Source organism: Oncorhynchus keta, chromosome 20 (genome assembly GCF_023373465.1).
Source record: "Oncorhynchus keta strain PuntledgeMale-10-30-2019 chromosome 20, Oket_V2, whole genome shotgun sequence".
Lineage (NCBI taxonomy): Eukaryota > Metazoa > Chordata > Actinopteri > Salmoniformes > Salmonidae > Oncorhynchus > Oncorhynchus keta.
This window is the reverse complement of record NC_068440.1, coordinates 10333116-10339115: the sequence shown is the minus strand read 5'-3', so window position 1 is coordinate 10339115 and position 6000 is coordinate 10333116. Positions and strand designations below refer to the sequence as shown.

General features: G+C 42.2%; 1 protein-coding gene across 1 annotated transcript in view; it reads left to right on the top strand.

The window, feature by feature from the left end:
- The first annotated feature begins 1597 nt into the window (after window positions 1–1597).
- LOC118399358 (semaphorin-6D-like) overlaps window positions 1598–6000 on the top strand; it is a 186714-nt gene continuing 182311 nt past the window's right edge. Inside the window, exon 1 of the mRNA XM_035795378.2 lies at window positions 1598–1717. The gene's annotated coding sequence lies outside the window, so the exon portion shown is untranslated. The remainder of the gene's footprint in view (window positions 1718–6000) is intronic.

Below are 6000 nucleotides of genomic sequence, written 5' to 3'. Positions count from 1 at the left end.
CAGCGAATGTTGAATTCCACATCATTTATTAATAGTGGAAACTTAACAAAAACAATAAACGAACACCGAACCGTGACTACAGAGTTGCTACCTACATACACTTACTCAAAATACAAAATCCCACAAACACAGGTGGGAAGGAACACTACTTAAATATGATCCTCAATTAGAGACAACGATTACCAGCAGCCTCTAAATTGGGAATTATACAAATCACCAACATAGAAACATGAAAACTAGAACACCACAGAGAAATAATAAACTAGACTAACCCCCCAGTCACGCCCTGACCTACTCCACCGTAGAAAATAAGACCTCTCTATGGTCAGGACGTGACACAGGGGCAGCGGTGGATTGAAGGGATAGGTCAACACTAAGGGTCGGTGACAACATCCCTGGCCTCATTAACAACACCCCGCCCTAACCCCATCCCTGACCACCCCCCACTCTGTTGCCACCCCTCCCTAGACCGTAGCTAATCACAAGTAGAAACCATGTGTTTGATGTATTTGATACCATTCTACTTACTCCGTTCCAGACATTACCACAAGATCCTCCTCCCCAATTAAGGTGCCACCAACCTCCTGTGCTAATCACATAGGCCCCAATCCTAACTGGAGATCTGTTTGACTAACTTGAGTTTTCGCACAGATCTTCCATTGACATCCATGCGTGATTTATGCTAAAAATCCAAGTTAAGCGCAGGCATCTATAGCCTTTAGCCCATATGATATTGGCAGTGGGTGGGACATGCCCTCTTAGGAGAAACACTGAGACCCAGCTAAGAATCTTACAATACAAGTCTTGCATGGTGACCCTCCTTCAGAGGGCTTTGAGCTGTACTGTGTTTCATAATGTTGTTATAAAACCCCATCAACCTCCTCCACACCAAATGCAGATGGCAAACCCCAATTATCGTCAGCTTAAATGTCATCGGAAAACCTTTCCTTTTTGTTGAGTGTTTGTTCAATTTGAGGCATGCTCTGGGATCAAGGTGATCCCCCCCCCCCAGTACAAGTGAAGTGATTATGAGAAAGTCAGTAAATAGAGAAACTGATCTGGAATCTGATTGGAATTACAATAAAGAAGCAATAAAGGGGCCTTATTCGCATATGAACAGGGAGAACCTGGGGGGAAATGCCGGTTGGTTATTGCATATGAGCATCTGTGAGATATTAAAACAAAATAGGATTTAGGGGGCGTGTGTGTGTGTGTGTGTGTGAGCGTGCATGTGCTTGTGAGTGCGAGACAGAGAGAGAAATAGCTGCGCTCTGTATATGTATGTGAAAGGGAGAGTGTGCATTAGAATGGATATTGCTGTTGTCAACGATTAGGTGAATGGATAAGGTGGAGTCAGGCGCAGGACACAGGTATGAGTAATAATCAGAGAATTTACAAAAAATTGAAGCAATTTTCCAACAAGGAAATACACAAATATCCAGAGCACAAAATAACAAAACCACATGACAATGACAATCACGCACAAAACAGAAAGGGAAGCCAGAGGGTTAAATAAGTAACATTTGATTATGGAATGGAAACCAGGTGTGAATAATGAAGACAAAACAAAACGAAAATGAAACATGGATCGGTGGTGGCTAGAAAGCCGGAGACGTCGACCGCCGAACGCCGCCCGAACAAGGAGAGGAACCAACTTGGGCGGAAGTCGTGACAGCCGTATACATGCAAGAAGAAGGAAGTGTGTGTCATTGTGCATGTGAGTAATGGCATTCCATGTCTGTGAGAGAGAAATGGTGTGCATGTGAGCAAGTATCGTTTTGGTTGGATATAGGGACCCCATGTTTGTAACTACATGCAGGTCTCAAAGCATTAGATGGAGAGTCAACTGATCCACATCCAAGTGTTCTCGCACACTGTGAATGTTAAAAAAGGAATATGGATCGAGGGAGAAGCCATACCACAGAGGTCTACCAAGACACTTTTTTTTGTAACAGTTCCATGCATTTTGAAGTGATATGTTAAGTTTTTCACAGTTGGGATGTGGCAAATGGCATGGCTTGAAAGACAGCTTTAGTTCAGCTCAGACCTTTATGGTTCCATTTCTGGGCTACAACACTCCTGATGATATAGAGTACCAGTCAAATACCTACTCATTTAAGGTACTTTTATTTTTTTACTATTTTCCGCATTGTAGAATAATAGTGAAGACATCAAAATAACACATGGAATCATGTATTAACCAAAAAAGTGTTAAACAAATTCAAATATATTTTATATTTAAGATTCTTTGCCTTGATGACAGCTTTGCAAACACTTGGCATTCTCTCAACTAGCTTCATGAGGTAGTCACCTGGAATGCATTTCAATTAACAAGTTTTCCTTGTTAAAAGTTAATTTGTGGAATTGATTTCCTTCTTATTGCGTTTGAGCTAATCAGTTGACAAGGTGGTAAACAGAAGAAATCCCTATTTGGAAAAGATCAAGTCCATATTATGGCAAGAGCAGCTCAAATAAACAAAGACAGTCCATCATTACTTTTTAATGTTTTTTTTTTTTACCCCTTTTTCGTGGTATCCAATTGTTAATAGCTACTGTCTTGTCGCTACAACTCCCATACGGGCTCGGGAGAGACAAAGGTTGAAAGTCATGCATCCTCCAATACACACTGCACTGCTTCTTAACACAGCGTGCATCCAACCCGGAATCCCCAAGCTGACAAGGTTCTGCCCCTGAACTAGGCAATTAGCCTAGGAACAGTGGGTTATCATTGAAAATAAGAATTTGTTCTTAACTGACTTGCCTAGTTAAATAAAGGGCAAATAAATGTGTGGTTCCCACCATGAAGCATGGAAGAGGAGGTATGATGGTGTGGGGGTGCTTTGCTGGTGACACTGTTGGTGATTTATTTAGAATTCAAGGCACACTTAATCAGCATGGCTACAGTACCACAGCATTCTGCAGCGATACGCCGTCCCATCTGGTTTGCGCTTAGTGGGACTATCATTTTTTTCAAACAGGACAAAGACCCAAAACACACCTCCAGGCTGTGTAAGGGCTATTTGACCAAGAAGTAGAGTGATGGAGTGCTGCATCAGATGACCTGTCCTCCACAACCTAATTGAGATGGTTTGGGATGAGTTGGACCGCAGAGTGAAGAAAAAGCAGCCAACAAGTGCTCAGCATATGTGGGAACTAGTTCAGTACTGTTTGAAAAGCATTCCTCTGTATCGACGTTCGTCTGTTGAATGAAGAGAGTCAGACCGAAATGCAGCGTGTAGGTTACTCATGACTTTAATGAAAGTATCGCGGTACATGAAATAACTGATATAAGAAAACAACAAACGAAATGTGAAACTAATTACAGCCTATCTGGTGACTACAACACAGAGACAGGAACAAACACCCACAAAATACAACGCGAACTCAGGCTACCTAAATACGGTTCCCAATCAGAGACAACGAGAATCACCTGACTCCAATTGAGAATCGCTTCAGGCAGCCAAGCCTAACTAGACACACCCCTAATCATACACAATCCCAATGAATACAAACCCCAATACGAAACACAACATATAAACAAATCCATGTCACACCCTGGCCTACCCAAACATATACCAAAAACACAAAATACAATGACCAAGGCGTGACATCCTCATTCCAGGTGACTACCTCAAGAAGCTGGTTGAGAGAATGCCAAGAGTGTGCAAAGCTGTCATCAAGGCAGGCTACTTTGAATAATCCCAAATATAAATGATTTTGATTTGTTTAGCACTTTTTTGGTTAGTACATGATTTCATATGTGTTATTTCATAGTTTTGATGTATTCACTATTATTCTACAATGTAGAAAATAGTACAAATAAAGAAAAAACCTTGAATGAGTATGGGTGTCCAAACTTTTGACTGGTACTGTACATCCATTGGTTTGCATGAAGCAGGCAACTATCACCAGGGAATGTATCTGAATTGGGACTGTACTGTTTAAACTTCTTCATTGGGCATTTATCAGTGTAATATAGACATGATAGCAAAATGTACCAGAAATAAATAGTTCAGCTAAAATGCAAAACTGACAGCTTCGTTAGCCTTATTTAGCTCAGGACGGCTAACGACACTCATGCACACTGACATCTCTGCTAGGGTGACGGGGGGTGGGAGTGGGGGTGGAGTGATCCTGTCCCTCTGATTTGTGGAGAAGGGACTCAAGGGGGCCGTTGGCCAGCGTGATTTAATTCACACCGTGTCACCCTCCGCCTGTGGTCTGTCTGATGTTGTTATACTGGGGAGCCCAATTCCCTTCTTCTCTCTAGTGTCTGACTGTGTCTTATTTACATTTTAGCCCACAAGTGAGAAGACATGAGGACTGTATTGGGTTAAAGTGGTTCTAAAAGGGTTTGAGGTCGGTTAATGAACAAAGTAATGTCCACAAGTCGGTCATGCACGGAAGTCTATGCAGGCTATAGATACTGTGTGTGTGTTTCTGTGTGTTTGCTCGTGCAATCCCATACTTGTATGTCTAAATGCGGAAATGTGATGTGTGTAGATGTGCCTTATAAAAAATAAAAAAAAGGTGATGTTTACGCCCTTGACTCCTCTCCACTACCTTTTTGGGTGGGACGTGGGGCAAATCCATTTAGATTTCATTGTAATCCATCTGGGAGTTGTGTGTCGCTCCTCTTCTTCGGATTGTGTGACCCTCCCGAAAAATGAATTTGAACCTTCTCCCTGCCTTCTGTTCATGGCCTCCTCCCGCCTCCCACAGGACAAACAAAGGGACCCATGAAATATTTAGTGATTGCTTTCTTATAAACATAGGGATTCGTTTGCAGCCCATGTAGGCCCTCAACGTTCTAAACACATAATTGAGAACATTCATTTCGATGTAGCAGGACCTCGAGGACAGTTGATGAGAATGGAAGTTGCTGACTGAGTGACCCACTGCTCAGGGGGAGACTCAGCGTAATTCAGTCTGTCTTCAAGTAATCACCATCTATTCCTACTTAGCAATCCCAGAAGATACAGACAGTGAAGTTACCAAGTTGTTTGGCTCATGATGATCAAGTCCCTTTAGCTGTTTGGCAAAATGCAATGGGGATGTTATTTGTGCAGCTAGATTCTAGTGCCCAGTGTGTGGTGAACGTGAAACTCGCCTGTAACATGTTTGGCTGGACTATATCGGTGCTGTCACCTTCCTTGAGACCTACTGTACTGTCATTCATGGAGTGGGAGAATAGTCTCTTGCTCTGTTGGCTTAGAGGGTTGGCTTTGAGTAGCCTGCACTGTTGTGCAGATGGCTCTGAGTTTGAGCATCACTTGATGCAGAACAGAATGCAGTCTATGCATGTTGAGGGCATTTAATTTACTTACAGAATCAACATAAATGATATAAGAAACATGGTCTAATGAGGCCAATGCACCACACGGCTGTGTTAGCCTGCTGAGCTAAAGCTAAGGCATTAGCCCAGGGAGCTAACACAAGCCTTCTCAACAAGCAAGGTTACTCATCATCACATGAGCATAGTTCAACGAACCACCTCAGTTACACTAACCAGAAACCAATGTTCGATGCATCATTCACTCTTGGGGGTGCTCTACATATGTGGGATGTATTTGTAATGCTTATTATAATATGAGGATGTATTTAGTATTCTTCTGCTTATGAGAATGTCCTGATTTGTTTTAGGAGTGCCCAGCGGCTCCCCCAGGTAACTGTGCAATTATAACCCTGGTAATAGCTTCCCTCATAAAATAGTGCTTTTCTAAAAAGACTTTGCAATTATGGCGTTTTAATTGTTAAAATACGGGCCAATTGTAAATACAAATGTACACTACAGGGTTTCAGTTTTTCATTTTCAGAATGCATTCAGATCATCAGATATTTACTCTCTTTCTCTCTCTCTCCCCCTTTCCGGCTGCTGCTGATAGTTTATGGTCTGGTGGCTTTGACGAAACACAGTCATTTCTCTCATGTCACTGATATCATTATTGCCGCCTGCAAATGGCTCTCCATCCTTAATGGCACTTGTGTTGAGTTTACACT